Here is a 17,138-nt window from a genome sequence, read left to right as displayed (position 1 = left end):
ACGGTAATGTCATGTCAACTATGAACTATGTGAGCTATGTTGTCTCTGTTTTATGGTAGAGGTCAGAGGATAACTAGCTAGTATGTTAAGGGGGGGGGGGGGGGAGTAGTTACTTTAACAGTAGCTAGCTAGTTAATGGAGTCTCTTTTTATTTCGGTAGATGCTTTGGGTTAGCTAGTAACGTTATAGCTAACGTTAGTTAGTTAACGTTAGTTACGTTGCTGCTAGCTAGAATGTATTGCTAATTTTGCAGAAAGTTGAATGGCTAAACTTATGAAAATGAACAAAGTGAGGTAACAATTGGCCAAATGGCGTTACGTAATATTGTTAATTCAAAATGTTCATAAAACTAAATTTATGTTAGAAATAAGGGAACAAACTATAACGTTAACTCTAACAGTAATGACAACAGTGGTTAATGACACACTCATTACTTTTAGTTTAGCATAATTTTAGCCTTAAATATGATCAACTAAATGAGTAGAGTACCATTAAAGAATTGTAGATTTTCATCAAGTAAGTTCACTTTTACTCAAGTCAGATTACACCCTGTGCATTAGACCCTTTTTTAGACTTTGATGTTTTGTGCTTTTTGTAGGCCTGGCTGTTTGGGGAACAGGTCCAATTCGTAGGACCACAGTGTTTCCTCAGCAAGCTGGTGAGCGACTGGTCTCATTTTCACTGTCTGAGCAGCACGTGCCTGGGACTTATCACCTAAAAACTAGGAAACATGAGCTGTCAGCAGACTATAGGTTTGCATTTAGTCATTTTTTAGCCTGTAATTGGCATCACAAAGAGCTTGTAGAGGGATCACTAGTTTGAAAGCAAAGAAATTCTAGCTGATGATCTCATTATCGACAGTGAATAATTACATATTATGATCAAGCAGAAGATTGCATGATACTATATTATTAATGGTTCTGGATTGAACTTAATGCACTCTACGTATGTTTTTCTGTGTGGAAGGAGGTCAAATTTCCCGCAATCTAAAGAAAAAAAACAACAGTCAGTGTGTGTATTGTTATTTATGTGGGTTATTGTGCTAAGTTCCCTATTTAACTTTGGTTTGTGATCATCACAGCAGGATAACCCAGCAGCAGTAGGCAGGGTGCTCACTGCTTACGTCAAGCGCAGTTGTAGTTTGCAGTGGATAGATCACATTAGAACTTCACTGCAATAGCTCAGTAAAGCCATGTTAAAACTAGAGTAATACAATCAATCAATCAGTCATCTCCTGACTTCACAGCACAGGAGAGCTCTGCAGGAATGCTGCTAAGCTGCAGATGTACCAGCCAAATTACTCCAGAGGGGAATTACCAGGCCATAAATCCAGACGTCAGGAGAATGGCTGTAGCCTATTTCACGGTAAAAAATCCATGCAACTTGTTTCCATTACCTCCATAAAGAATGTCCCACTGTGCATAGCTCAAACTTATCGCTGAGGACAGATCTGAACATGTTTGCATCCAAACACGGCCTCAAATCACGGAGGCTTGAAACAAAACATTGTGAGAATCTGCTCTAATCATTCACCATGTCCTGACAGGTCCTTCAAAAGAAGTGATCTGATACCTGACAAACTAATAATCAACTCCTGCTCATTCTTAATCTTCTGTAAATCTGAGGCATGCTGCAGCCTGCAGGTTTTAACTTTCTCCAGATATAAGCTTAGTTATGTAGCATCTAAGTGATGTAACAGGCTCATTCTGACTAAACATTTTCATTCTACAGTGTTACCTGCATTTAAAGATTCATTATCGTTACATGTTTGTTATCGGATCTAATGGTTTTAGCAAAACACAGGATCCTTTCACCTATTTTATTTGTGCAATTCTCACTTAAGTAGAAGGCAAACAACAGACACACACTCTAGTCAACACGACACAGTAACCACTGGCATCAGATCGTTGGCAGGTACCGGGCTTCATTTTTGCTAATTAAGATGTATAAATATGCTGTCTGGCACTTGACTTGTCGTTTGCAATAGGCCATTTTTTCCATCAAACTCTAAAAGTGCCAAGGTAGACAAGGTGAGGGCACGAATGCTGGTAGTGATGCTTCAGTGTGTACTCTGTGGGCACATTTCAGCTCAGCTGGCATACATCTGACTGATGCCTTCAGGTGCCAGCAGCTAAACAAGCCCAGGTTTGAGGGGAGCGTGTTGTATATTTGTGCTGAGCTCAGCAAAGTCTGCCAATGTCTTTGAGTGTCTGGCTTCATGGTCTCTCATACAGAGCTCCTTGTTGAGCTGCGATCTCTGATCATCTTACAGATGATGGCAGTGGACAGTTTACAGTAGGAGGCACAGCCAGGAGGATGTGACATCACTGCACGCTGTACTGAAAGAAACTGAAGGGACCCAGGATTCAGTCTGCTTATTGTTTTTGGGCTGAGTTAGACATTTCAGAGAATTAACAACAGTTTTGCCTGCCACCACCTTCAGTTTAGTTGGAATGTCATTGGTAACATGTCATCTCAATATTTTTAAGACAAACAACTAATGTTAAAATGTTACATTTGAAATGGGAAACCAAAATGTATATATAAAAAGGGCTTTGTTTGATTGAGCTGTGCTAAGCCTCTGTGTACATTGGTGCCACCAAATTGTACTTACAGATAGCCGAATGCAAATTTTGAACATGAATACCCAGATATCAAGTAAATCTTACAAAAGCACACTAAAGTCTGTAATCCTGACAGATCTATGAAGGGCAGGAGAGGCAGCAATTTGACAAACAAATTGACTTGAGGAGAAACTGTGCTTTTCACTGTTAATTGGATTTATTTTGAATTTGTCTTTTAGTGTGAGTGTAAATGTCCATATCCATTTTCTGAAATATGACTGAGTGTAAGGCAAACCTTCAGCATCTCAATTAGGATGTGTTGGGACGCTCCTCTCTCTGCTCACAGAGCCATTTTGTGATTTAGCTTGTTAAGAAACAAGTGTATTTGTTTTTTACATTAAAAAAGTAACTGTGGCAAGTGTAAGAGGTTTGTTAAAATACTCAACTTGGTAGTTGTCTCCTTAGCTAAGGACATAAGATAAACAAACGATGGTGCTGAAACTATCCTACAACATGAGACAATCTTTCTCTCAGTGATCAGACCTGGGATCCTTTTACATAGTAATTGTCACTTTCCATCTGAATACTTATAACAGATAGCTTTCATTCTCCAACATAGTGTTAGTGATTGATCCTTTTTAATGTTATTACCTTTTATGACCGTTATCAAGTAGGTTTTGCAGAGCAGAGTTTTTTTTTTTTACCCAAGTTAACATGCTGCTTTCCCTGCCCACACTCATCTAGATGGGCCAGGGACTGAAGCCAGTGGTCAAGGCCAACTTTATTAAACATTTTCCCTGCTTACCTCATTTTGGCTAATGCTGTCAGATGCCACTGTAGATTTCATGAGTTTCTCATGGTGATTTAGATTTGGATAGCATTTGATTTTGGTTACAATTAAAGTCATTTGCTGCCCACTTATAGTTTGTGAAAAGAAGAATTGCCTCAGATTTGCTGTGCTTGTAGTGATAGAAATATTGTAGTTTTTGAAGGAACATTGGGTGTAAATCATGCCAGGGACCACTAGTTAAGATCTGAGAGGCACTTACATATGTGTGCTTCATTTATTTTGAGTATTACAGATAGTGTGTTTGGAGAAACCAAATATAATGCTCTGTATACTGCTTCTACCAAGGAGGATATGATTTTTGTCCTTTTTGTTGTTAATTGCAGATGTGCACTGTGACTAATTTAGCAGTACTGTTTCTGTGTAAACAAAACAGTGTAGCTTAGTTTGTGGTGGTGATGGCGCAGTGGATAGTACACATGCCTTTGGTGTGGGAGATCTGGGTTCAATTCCCACTGCGATACATCAACCAATGTGTCCCTGAGCAAGACACTTAACCCCTAGTTGCTCCAGAGGAGTGCGACCTCTGATATATAGCAATTGTAAGTCGCTTTGGATAAAAGCGTCAGCTAAATGACATGTAATGTAATGTTTAAGTAGCTTCAGCAACACCAACACTGCATCTCTAGTTTCTAGCCTTTGTTTTCTACTTACTATGTATACCATTTTGAATGCCAGTCAGCTCCCAGGTGTGAATGTAAACATGTGCAACCTTTCCTCATCCTACAAATACCACAGTAGGTATTTCTCTGCATATAAAACATGTTTGTCTGCTTAGACAAAATGAAAAAAAATAAATGTAGTTTTGTCCTCTCCCTATATGCAGAAGATTAGTGTATTCCAATGCGAGTTTTCATTGCTACCTTCATTTAGCAATCGCCAATAGGTGATACGATTTATGCTATGGATCAGTGGCATGATCCATGATTTGTACCATTTAGTTTGGGATTCTCAAAATAAACAATACTATATTTCTGCCCAGTCATTTAGATTTTGGCTTGCATGTGGCTTGCGAATCCTTACTAATGTGACAAGCACATTACTGTCAATGAGGGTCACTGAACAAAGCCTGTAATTCCTCTGCAGTGACTAATTAAGAAAAAGAACAATTAGCCAATTGACCAATTAATAACAATCCTTTAATCTACAAAAAGTGATCAGCAGGAAAGATCTATTGGTTTTTCTTCACTGTGAAAAGAAAAGCTCCATGGGCATTCTGTACCAGACAAAATGTAAAAGGTCTTTAATCTAATTATCTGAGATAAATAAGGATTCATGCTATTACAAAATTGCTCGTAGAGAGGATTACAATACCATAAAATACAAAGTAATAAGTTTAAATGAAATGAATTGAAATTTCTCTCGCCTCATTCCCTCCCTGTCTTTCTCTTTTTCTCTTTTTTTGTAATGCACACTAAGTCATCTACATCTAGAGTCCCATCAGCCATTTCCTGGTGATAACCATTTTCTGTGTGAATGTACCAGACATACCTCAATCTCTCTTCCATTAACATTAATTCTCAATTAATATGTGCCTATTCGCATATGAGTTGACTAAGGCCTATAGTCCACACGGGTATTTTTGAAAACAGGGTTTTCCCCTCCTTCGTTCTCAAAAAAAAGTCCTGTCCACACAAGCATTGTTTAGAAAAAAATCTCCATCCAAATGAAAACACAAAAACACAATTGAAGCGCTGTCAAGAGAGAGTTTCAGAAAATCTTCAACCTGGAAGGAGTTTTCCAAATGATCCCTTTCAGTTACCTAAAACGCAGTTTGCGTGTGGACGAAAGGCCAAAATGCAGAGAAAAAGCTAGGTTTAAAAAAATACTTGTGTAGGTGGTGTGGACTAGGCTTTACTGCCAAGATAATGCTATCCATAAAAATATTAAGTAAATCTAAGCAAATGTCCTGGTTTCAAGATGTCTCAGTCATTTATAAACTGCTCTGCCTTTATACCAAAAATACTTTTTTTTATGCCACTTTTTCAACTGGTGAATGAAGTTCTTCTGACTGTATGTGTGTGTGCTTGTCACCAGCTTTACTTAAAATGTTTTTTTTTTTTTAAATGATTCTATATTCCTTATCTTACAGAAAACCAACATACCTGAGTTCATAATCCTCACTGCATGCCTTTCAACGCACAAGTCATTGTTTGTTTTTCATATATATGCTAAATGCAAATAATCGTGAAGCACTTCTCCAAACATCTCAGAGCGTGTGACCAACACTTTGCTCTTGGCCATATGGACTATCATCATTAGGACTTTGCATGTTCTTTTTCCAGCCTGCAGTATTATGGAATGTCTCCACTGTTTTCAAAGTGTCACATAGCCGCGTGAAGACCTATCAAGCCTTGGCTGGTTAGAAGCTTGCTAGCCTCTACGGACTTCTTTGTAGGGGGGTAAAATGCTTGCAATTTGCAAGTGAGATGAGTTGTCAAGCTTTGGAGACACGCAGGTGGCTAAATTTGTCTCCCTGTTTGGATAAAGCTGAAGCTGAGAGTATTGGCAAAATATTGGGAAAGCTCTACAAGTCTTTGTGAGTTCAGGTAGTGCTGCAATTAATTATGTTGCCCAAGTTTTGACACGTAACATTAAGCTGTCACTCCCTCAGAGAGATGACGTTGAGGTCTTTATCCCTTGAATGTATTGCCAGCTGTCTGTTACTCTTCATGCCATAAGAAAGAAAGAAAGAAAGATGGTCAGATATATAGGATAAAACTTAGACCAGGCATCCACAGAACAGTAGTTTAATACATAATGGAAACATCAAAACAAAGGGCTTAACTTGCAAGTGATGCATCCACTTAAGGGTTGTTAAGTCTGTGGAAAGAAGTAATCCATGACGTTTTTATATAAATGTCCGTTTTGTTGCTTCCTGACACGACTGCTTTAACACAATTGTGAATCAGCTGCAGTATAATTTGTTTTTTTTTTGCATAGAAAAAAGGGAAGTTATTTGTTTTACTTGAAAGTATCAGTTTCTTTGACATAAATGACAGTTGAGTAGCAAAGGACAATCCACCTATAGAAAGTCTACGTTACAGTTTCACAAGTGATCTCTTGAGAAAACAGTAATCGCATATATTACCACAATAACAATTCTGAGGTCATTGAAGATATATTTTGTCTGCCTTATTTGAATGACATACATTCTGAAACGTCGTGCTTTTGTTCGGACTGCATTTTGACATGACTAGCCTGAGGACGAGAAGATGGGTGTCGAGGAGACAGCAGTCGTTGAGAAAGTTGTTAGGCTGGGTGGTGGTTCGTCTGGGGGTACGAGTTTGGAACATGCAGTCCCCTCTCCTCGAGCAGTGAACCAGAACCAAGTGGAGTGAGGCTGGCGGGCCACAAGAGCGCCATTGTTCTTCACATTAATCAAACTAAGGAAGGGCAGGTAGCATTTCCCTAGCCCACCCCACATGCACACCCTGCCAACCTCCATGAATGGACTGCTTTTTTAGCTGGCAGCGATTGGCCATCGGAGCTCCGAGAGGATGTGTGTCTGTTTAATTAGTGTGATGAGCTCAGCGGAGTTTATGTGCAGTGTCGGACACCAGGTATTAACCCCTCGAGTTTGACCCTGCGAGGGGGGCGACCGACCTCAATCTTGACATCTCTTTCTTTCCACTGTTCTCGCTTTCCTCCTCTTCATTAGAAAAAGACAGATTAGACAGGGTAAAGCAAAGTGGAAGAGGGGGAGGCTGGTCTCAACTTCAGCCTTCAGTTTTTTTTACCAGCCACTCTTTGTAGGCTTGCCCTCAGATGAGGAGAATAATTACTGCTATGATACTTCTAATGATGCTGTCATTAGGATGCTGAGTTGTAGTCTGCTGCAGTGCTAAAAGCTGCTCCCTCCCTGCTCTGAACACATGGAGCTTCTAAGAATTAAAAAAAAAAAGCTTTTCACTGGTATACTAATGGTATCACATGTGCAGATACAGACATATGTTTGGCTTTGTGATTTTTTTGACAGGTTGAAGTACAGTAGACTGTTGCCAATGTGACTTAAATCATCTCAGAGTTATTAAAATGAAACCCCAAAACAAAGGAGTTATCTAGATAGTGAAAGACACATTCAAAACCATAATTAGAGCTGTGGTCTCCTTCACTCTGTACCATAAACAGCCATATAAATGACACATAGATCATTCACTGGCAGCTGCCTTAAAGTACATGCGCTTCGGATAAGAGAGTGCAACATGTTAACATCACCCAGGGGCACTGTTTTCTAATTCATTTAACCACAGCAGTGTTTTCCTAACAGCTTCAGCTGGCAATTAAAAACCATGAAAAGATACGAAGACATTCTTACCATGCCAGACGCACTTTCCACAAAGGTAAAACAACCACTGCAGGCGCAATCAAAGCTTAGGATATCATCCTTTATCGGATTATGCACTTTATTACTGTAGTTCAGCGGAAAAAACACAAGCTCTTGAGGGGCATCTACTTTAGGATTATAATGCCTCTTTTGCTAACAGATGGTTAGTTTATGCAAGGGCAATTAATTAGTAAAATGGTCTTCTGTCTTTCAAATATTCTGGCTAATGGTCCAGAGAAAGTGACATGGTCAATGCAGGAACACACGTCCAAAAGTTAAAGGGCACTTGGAGGGCACTTTCGCTGATGAGTTATGGTAATGATTTAGGAAACTAGTTTGGATTAATTCCATAAATGGTTAATTTGTTAAACCATCTGGCAATTATTTAAAAGCTTTTAGCTCATGCGGCCCAGTCCAGCTAGGGATTTTTATGGGATTACAGCATAAGGACATCCTATAAGCACATTATGCAAGCAAGTGCAATACAAGCTAGGGTGAAAGGTAAGGAAAGAAGTTAATTTTTGTTGGGGGATTCTCCAAACCCATAGTAAAATTAACTTTATCAAATCTTTTCATTTGATAAACGTAGAGTTTTCACTTAATTCTTATTCTACCAGAACAAGCCAAAACTGAATCCCAGCTTTCTTTGAAAGAGTGAATCAGGCTCGGGGTTGTATTTATTAATATCACCCTCGCTACTAAGGGAGTGAGGAACAAAGAACTGAAGTCACAGCATGTCAGCTCTCTAAAAGGCAGTGTTTGCTGCACCCCCTCTGAAAACACTTTATTAATTGGATTTAGATATTTGTAAAATGATCTATTTAATGGGATTACCACTCGTATAATGATCTTATTTATGAGGGAAGCAATCCAAGCTTTGGGGCGGGCTGATAATGCATTTCCAGCTCTTTGGCAGTTAATGTTGTGTTACAAGGGAAGATAAAGTTGAAGTCCCATTGTAAATGAATAGGTAAGTTAGCCCAGTGAAATGGAGCTGGTATGGTGGCAGGTCAGACGGGCTTGAGTGGCCGCACTCACATTCCAGAGGCCTGTCTGGACTGTAGGCTCAGGCCTGCTGAACTCCTTCCAAGTTCAAGGTAGACGTAAAGAGGGAAGGAGGAGGGGACGGAGAGAGATAGAGTCCCCACCACCCCCCACTTCAGCAGCATAATGGCTCTTTCTTACATCTTTATCCATCCCAATATCTCGCTGAAGCTTTTACAGACCCCGTTTCCACTTAAATGCCTGGAGGTAATGTCCTACCTTTTCCTCTTCTCTCCTCCCTCTCCAGGAAAAAAATGATTTAATCTTGTCAACAACAGTATTGGTATCAGAAAAGTATGAGAAACAGGGTAGAAATGCTGTATACGTACATACAATATATGTTGGGCAAAATTACACAAAGAAAATATTTGCCGTTGTTTATTGTCGCTCTTTAAATGGATGTTTCATGTTTGCCAAGACATTTAAGCTGTTGGATGTTTTCCCTCATGGAGGTTTTAGCTTTCATGTAGTGTTGAGCCACTAATGCAAAAAAAATATAAAAAAAAGTATATATGTAAATGCACTTCTTTTCTGCAGAGCACACATACTTTAAAACATTACCATTTCAATATAACATTTGATTTATATGTGTTTAAAAAAAATAGGTTATAATCTTTTACTTTAAAAGGATGTATTCTCAAATGAGATTATGCTAATAGACTGTAATTTGCATAAAACGGGTGGAAATGTTAAACCAGATTAAAAATTCTGAATATTTAAGAGTTTTATCCATGCTGTTAGTCAACAAATATATTCATTCTCCCGGAGAATATTAGAGCCTAAATGTGACATTGTGGAAAAACACAAACTGTGTTGCAGTATGATCTCCCCCCCCCCCCATAAGTTGTCTCACTTGTTTATTATAAAAAAAACACAGTGAACATTTCTTGTGAAGTAAACTATAGTTGTTGTTTTTAATTAGTCTCATTTGTGCTGCTCAGCCCAGTCAGTGTGCTTTTAGGGTCTTTTGAGCATTAGTCTCAGGTGAGGGCCGAGGCACAATGTGAGGCCTGCGACACAGAGCACTCTCACAATCCTCCATTCAAGACATTCATCTGCAAACAAGTGTTTTTTTGTGTCTCTGAGTTTTATTTTCATCGCCATCATTTTAATACATAGATTGAAAGTGATTCAGGTTGTGCTCTCAAGTTCCACACCCTCACAGCCCCCCCAGCTTCTACCTCGTCCTTTCCTCAACCTGCAGCCCCCTCACTGGGTCAGCTGGCAGTTGTTTCTTTACTGTAAATAGATGAAAAACTAACCTACAATCCCTAAACCCCCACTTTAATTCCACAAATGAACAAACAACGCACCATCCTGCTGGATAATTAATACAGCACAGTATACTATATACAGTGTTGAGTACGTTATTTTAAAACAAATTTTCTATTATAATTAAATCATCAAAAAATAATAAGGAAAAAACTGTAAATATCAAAGTAATGTGATCTAGCATAAGCATAAAGTCAGTAATGTTTTCTATTTACACTAACATACTGAAAGGGACCAGTAACCTTATGAAGAAATTTAAGATTGTATTTTCTGTTAAAAATATTAAGCAAAATGTATTTGTTTTTTTCATTCAGTACCACATTTTCTTAAAATATAGAAAATATGCCAAAATAAAAATGACCAGGGTTTCAGTCGCTTATGTTTAAAACATACTAACTAATCCTCTCATATTTTTTTTTTTTAAAACACTATCTGTAATCAAATATATTTAAGTAACATTAAAACAGTGTTTTTGTATGTAAAATATGAAATGTAAAGCACATGCACTGTATAGACACACACACACACACACACACATACACACACCATAAGCATACACATGCCTCCCCCCACACACATTGCCATTGTCAGTACTAAACCTGCGAAAACGTATATCCTTTCCTTTGAAACAATCTAATCTGGGAAATTAAAAAGGAGAGTGAGACAAATAAAAGCCGTCCACTAACGAACCGCTATTAATTGGTCATATAAAATATTTAGCATTCCTCTCAGCCCATTTTAATGGCAACTTGAAAATTAATAGTTTGCCATTTTGGAATGAATGGACTATTGCTCAGGTTTCTTTTTAATATTAGTATGGTATATTGTCCTAAGAACGTCAAATTAACAGTGCAAGCTAGAGATCAAAAACTTTAGGTTTTTAAGATATACATGAGGCACGCCGCTACACGTTTAGCGATAAAAACACTGACTTCTTTAAGACAGGGAACTATGGACGTGTATCACATGAAGGATCAGATGTATTTGATCGTTACACTGTTAAATGACACAAGCACATCTTAGTTTCAGCGGTTTGAGTTGTATTACTTGTTCCTGTATTATCCTCCAACATGGAAAAATGGAGCCATAAACACTCGACAACCTTAACTGACTTCTGTGAGCCCACCCCTGCAGTGAATTCATTGTGTTACAGCACTGCGGCCCTTGTTTGTCATGTACTGCACACTGCCCCTTGTGGTGTAGTACGAACTGAGATTGAGATTGTGACTTGGCAGAAAGATCCTCTCTTTCCCCTGAGGCTTACACATTTGTACTCTCATTTATTTATTGGTTTATTTGAATAGCTTTGCTATTGTAAACTTTGGATACGTTGTTATTTTCATTTTGTCTCACTATAATACCGTCCAGAGTGGTAGTTCTTCCATCTGGCAACGGCCCTTTCTGTGACAGCTTTTCAGCGTTGTGGTTTAGAGTTAAAATTATTATTTTATTATTATTATATACTTCTCATATTAGCTGGGTCAAGAAGACCCTGTATTAAATTAGTGTGAAAACTTGACATCCTTCTTCCGCCTCATTGTAAATTTGTGAAGCTTTAATCAACTGCAGATGTCTGTGTGTCCTTTCTTCTTTATCAAGGCGTTATTACTTTCTAAATAATTGCTCTTACTCTTAATGCATATGCGAACTCTGCCTGTTTGACCTGTACTTAATTTTTTTAATTGAAGCAAACATATTAGACATATTTGCTATATTATGTGTGTTTTGAAGTTCCAATTTTGTTGATATAGATTTATGAAGTGTTGGGGACTGAGGTCAATGCCCTATTAGAGATTTATGAAATGCCCATGAGGCACCATTATTCAAGCTCAATAAATCATGCCAACCACTTTTATTATGGTACAATGTGCCATAAGCCTGATCAAATGCATCGCTTGGTTCCAAGTCAGGAGCAATAGGCAGTTTTGTCTATTTGAAGATGATTCAGGTTATCTGCTTGGAAGCTATCGCCGCATTTGTCAGAGCAGAGTCATCATTAAATCCATTTTTGGTTTGACTCATTTATCACAAAGCATTTATGTTTCTGAATCGTTTGTACTGGCTATGGTGCTAGCCATCTGAGAAGTCCCTAATGATACAGCTGCTGTACACATTATAGGCCCTTAAGCATTTTTATTTCAAAAGCTGATGCATAAGAACTGAATCATTGTTGTCCAAACATCCTGCTGGCAGTTTTCCCAAAGTCCATTGAATATGAATATCAAAATAGACAGAATTGTTGTACATTCTTCACTTAAAACTGTTTGAGTAAGAGAATGTGTTTCAACAGGGTTCAGGTTATAGTCTTGAGGTACAGGGGTTGTAGATGTGAGGTGTAAAAGGATGTGGATCAGTTTTTTATCACATGCATAGACTTATAATGTAGGTTTCTCTCACTGGGAGCGGTGGGCGTAAGTGTTGTGTTCTGGTGGGCAGAGACAGTTAATGTCCCAGATCTACAGTATGAATAAAGTCATATTGTGAAGTGTGTGGGCTGATATGCTTGGCAGTCAACCCTGACAAGTAGATTAGCTCTTACTGGGCCATCTCTGAATGGCATGCACACGACTCAAGCGTCACAACACTACATATCAAACATCTAACGCCCAGCAACAGAGATGAAAGCACATCAAAACATGAAAAAAAAGAACCTGCTGTATGTTATGTGGCTTCTCCACAGCTGCAATGGTTAACAGGAGTCAAAAATTGGCATGTCTAAAAAGTGGGATAATGATTATAAATGTGACAGGCTGAAAAGTAATTACAATTGTCTCACTGTGTTTTCCAATAATGCCTCTAACATTTCTATAAAACTCATTTAAATCTTCCACAAGTCCAAAATTCAGTCTTGCTCTAAAGCCATTTGGCACATTTTTATTCAGTTTACATTTAGAGAGGATTAGCTGAAGAGCTGAAAATAATCATGCCAGATGTCTGCTACAGCGAGAAAGCTGCCTCCCCGGTGGGCATTTGATTTTATTGAGTTTTTATCAATCTTAAGTGAATACACTCTGGGATCCTCATAATGCACAGCCTCATGTTGTGAAGTCATGTACACAAACTGAATATCATGTCACATTTTACAATAATGGTAAAAAATAACAAACCCATGTGAATGTATTAGGAGGAGTTCAAACAGTAAGCAACAGTCTGTTTATAGCCAAGTTAAACAGACAACCCATAGCTTAACTGGGCAGACTGGTGGAACAAACAGCATTATAAATAAGCCAAATTCAATGACAGGTTTAAACTCTAAACCACATCTGTACACTTTATAAAAGCCATGGTAAATGTCACTGTCTTTAAAACGTGTCTGAAAATTCGACTGTCAGTCACACTGACTCGTTAAAGTTCCTAAGATGATGAGCAAATGGAATTATGAGAACCTTGGGATTTCTATATTTTTGGCATTGTTAGCAATAGACAATGGAAATAATCAAACAATTAAAGAATAGATAGATAAACAGAAGTAACGGCAGGCGTCATTTGCCGTGGTCTGTCCTGCATTTTTCATGGTCCTCCTTTAAGACTGGGGCAGTGTTTGTTAGATTTGTTTTTTAGCTTTAATGAGCTCCACTGGAATGCGGTGTCTCCCACATGTCTTGCGGAGGGCGGGGCCATCTTATTGCTGCCATATGTTGTTCTCCTAGTGACTCTTCCAGGCTTGTGTGGTCAGCCAGTTCAAAGAGCCCAGGCTCATTTGTTATACAACTTTATGTAACAACGAACCGATGCTTCAGCGTGTCTGAAGCGGCAACAAAGGAATGCCGCCATTCTTTCTTTGTCCTAACTGGCTCTGCTCAGAGAGACTTTCAGGTCATCTGTTTCTCTAATTAGCATGTTTGCTGGACAATATGGGCTATTGTACTTGGTGCAGAAATCCTTTATTTTGATTCCGTTCAGTGTTTGAACTCTGACAGCACTGTTTGTTGGATGGTTATGGTGAACGGTTGTAGTTGATCACTGTCATTGCCAGAGTGGTGCGCCGTGCCACATATGGCAACAATCTGACATGGTAATCCAGTCTTGAGGTTATGAGTGACTAGGTGTGGGCTCCCTGGATCAGTCTGACTTCATCAATTCTTCTGTTAGCCATTTCTGTGCAGGAGTCAGCGGCAGAGCCCCTGCTGGTGGTTGACAGGACATCTCAGCAGGAGCACAAACTTGGGCCTCACTAAATTCCCCTCACGCAGGTTTTATGTATTTAAAAGTAACATTTTCACTTGTGAAGAGAAAGAGAAGAAAGGCGGAGGAAAGCTACATGTCAAGTCGGTGTCCCGCTGTATTCCTGTAGCATTGATTATTTGCCCCAAATTGGCTATCAACTACTTTGCTTTAAATTCCCCACTTACACCCTAATGTAACTCATGTTCATTTGTTAAAGTGGACCAAATTACAGAGGGTCTTGACCACCCTATACCACACACTTACTGCAAATAACCTGTTTTTCCTTTTTCACACATCAATTCCCCAGGGATGTTTTCAGCTTCAGTAGACTTGTGAGTCTTCAGGGACCAGGTCCACTGCATGTGCTGGCTGGTAGGCCATTTGCAATAATCTCCTTTTTACCGTTTAGAGGCTAATTATGTAACATTACACCTGCCTCCCTGAGCCTTGGCTCTGGTATAGTGCAGAATGAGTTGCTTTTTTTCCCCCCACTACTCATAGGGGTGGTTAGAGTTTCTTAATGAGATTAGCCCAAAGCTGAAATCTGCTTTGTGTCCCTTGCTATATGGCGAGATACTGGATCAGCGGAATCAAAGCTAAGGGGGAAATCATTGGAAGATGCAGGCAGCCGACCTCGTTTCTGTCTCCCCACCAACCCCCCTGCGTGTGACTTGGACGGGATTCGTCGCTATCACACATGACATTGTGTGCAAGCTTTGCATAGGAAATATCTTTGTCTCACTGTGATGTTTGCTTGCTTCAATGTTTTCGTGCTTTTCCTTTATCTTGCTGTCCAGTTTTTATTTGCTTTTGGATCAAACTTCTCAATAGTCATTTTCAGAATTGAGGACAGATGGGCCGAATATTGAACTAAATAAAAAAAAAAAAGGGCTTTTCCACCAGTCTGGGATATAAACTTGTCTAGCTGTGGTTGCTGTACTACTGTCTTTTTGCCTTTATTAACTCAAAATATCTCGTAATTTAACCACAACTTCTAAGGCCGAGCCTAAACTCTTATTTGTCAGTAACACCATAATGTGCAAGACAGATCTATATAAAGACAGAACTACACCACCCACGACAGCCCATCTACAATTGGAGCCTTTCTTCCTCTAATTTATTGGGACCCTAATGTCCTTGTGACTTTCAACTCAGACAAAAGATTAAAAACCAACAATGGAGCCTGGACAGAATAACACATGTACACACACTCACGCATGCACATACTGTACACACACACACACACACACACTCACACTCACACTCACACACACACTCACACTCACACTCACACTCCTACATGCACAGCGATGTATGCAAGCACACAAAACAACTCCAGCTGAGAATTCCCAGAGTGAAAGCAAATTCTCACTGAATGCTGCAAGAGATAACATGTAAATATTTTGCCCACTTGCTCCGAATATGATGTTGATTAAGAGAGTAAAGGTTAAGGTTAGGGTAGGGGCAAGGATTAGTAGTATGGACCGCGTCTAGGGTTACCATAACAGCCTGGCTGCTGGGACTAGTAATAACAACAGAAGTAATAATAATCACAGACTAATTGATTGAACCCCGTGGCTTCCTTGCAAGAGTCATATTTGTAAAGCTTAAAGCCATCTTTATAACAGCTAAAATAATGCATCAGTTGCCAGTATTGCTTTCAAGTGAGTCTCATTCATTTACTGAAGAACCACTTTTTCTTAACCATAAAATAAAATAAAATCCAACAAAATATATATATATATATATATATATATATATATATATATATATATATATATATATATATATATATATATATATATATTTAATTCTTCACTTGTGAATTTTCTCCTCACTGCCATTGTATTTACCTATCTATAATTTTGATACTGAGCATTCTGGGTTCTCTGTATGAGATCCTATCATTGCATTGTAGTTTGTTGAATTTACAAAGAAGCCTAGGAGCCCTGAAGCTATATACTGCTACAGAGAGCTATTTGCTCTGCGTCAGCGGAGTATCCTGTCATGGAGAGAAAATCCCGTTTGAAGTATGGCCCCCGTCTTTCACACTGACGATAATGCTCCTGGCTTTATCATGTCCTCCGTGCAAAGCCCATGTCTTCTCTTTTGTCCGGCTTCCTCTCCCCCACTCCTGCACACCCCCTGGCTTTCCTCTTTTGTGTCACTCTCTGTCACATTGCTACCCGTTCACAGTAAGGAGAAGCGGTCCAAACCTTATCCCCCCGAGGCATGCTGGGAAGTGTAGTCAGAGTCTGGGGATTGTTGGTTCAGTCTTTGGGACTTTGCTGATATCAGCAACTTGAAACTGATCAATGGTCTAATGCAGTTTACATTGTGACTACATTTGTAAAGTGTTTTATAGCAAGTGCATCATGAAATTTACATAGACGGTCCTGTGCTGCAAACACACAATGATAGATATTGAATAAAAATGAGTCTTTTGGTTTTATTTATAAGGTTTTATGACTGAATACATTCTAAGGTAAATACTTAGCATTTTAAATTAGATACATTATTAGTATTCATTCTGCTTTAGCTAAATCCACCGCTTAAATGCAAATGCACTGCACTCTTTTTCATCCATGGCTTTGTTGGCCTCTCAGAAACCTTAAGCCGGTATCTTAAATAGGGGCCTCTCATGGCATATGCATGTGCAGTATCTTATCTGGTGAATATCACAATCATTCTCTAGGACATCAAATATTTAAACAGGCCAAACAAACAAGAGACAGGAGGGAGGGCATGGAAGCAAGCCTTTTGTGGCCCCCTGTGTGAAAACAATAAATGTGCTATCAGCCCTCAATATTTTCATATTCAATGACTCTGTATGATCCATATGATCCCAACATAAAGAGGGTCTGTGAACCCTCTCTCTTAAACTGTAGCAGGCATATATTACCAGGCTTAGAGCTTG

This window comes from Sander lucioperca, chromosome 15, assembly GCF_008315115.2.
Source record: "Sander lucioperca isolate FBNREF2018 chromosome 15, SLUC_FBN_1.2, whole genome shotgun sequence".
Classification (NCBI taxonomy): domain Eukaryota; kingdom Metazoa; phylum Chordata; class Actinopteri; order Perciformes; family Percidae; genus Sander; species Sander lucioperca.
This window is presented reverse-complemented; position numbering follows the sequence as displayed.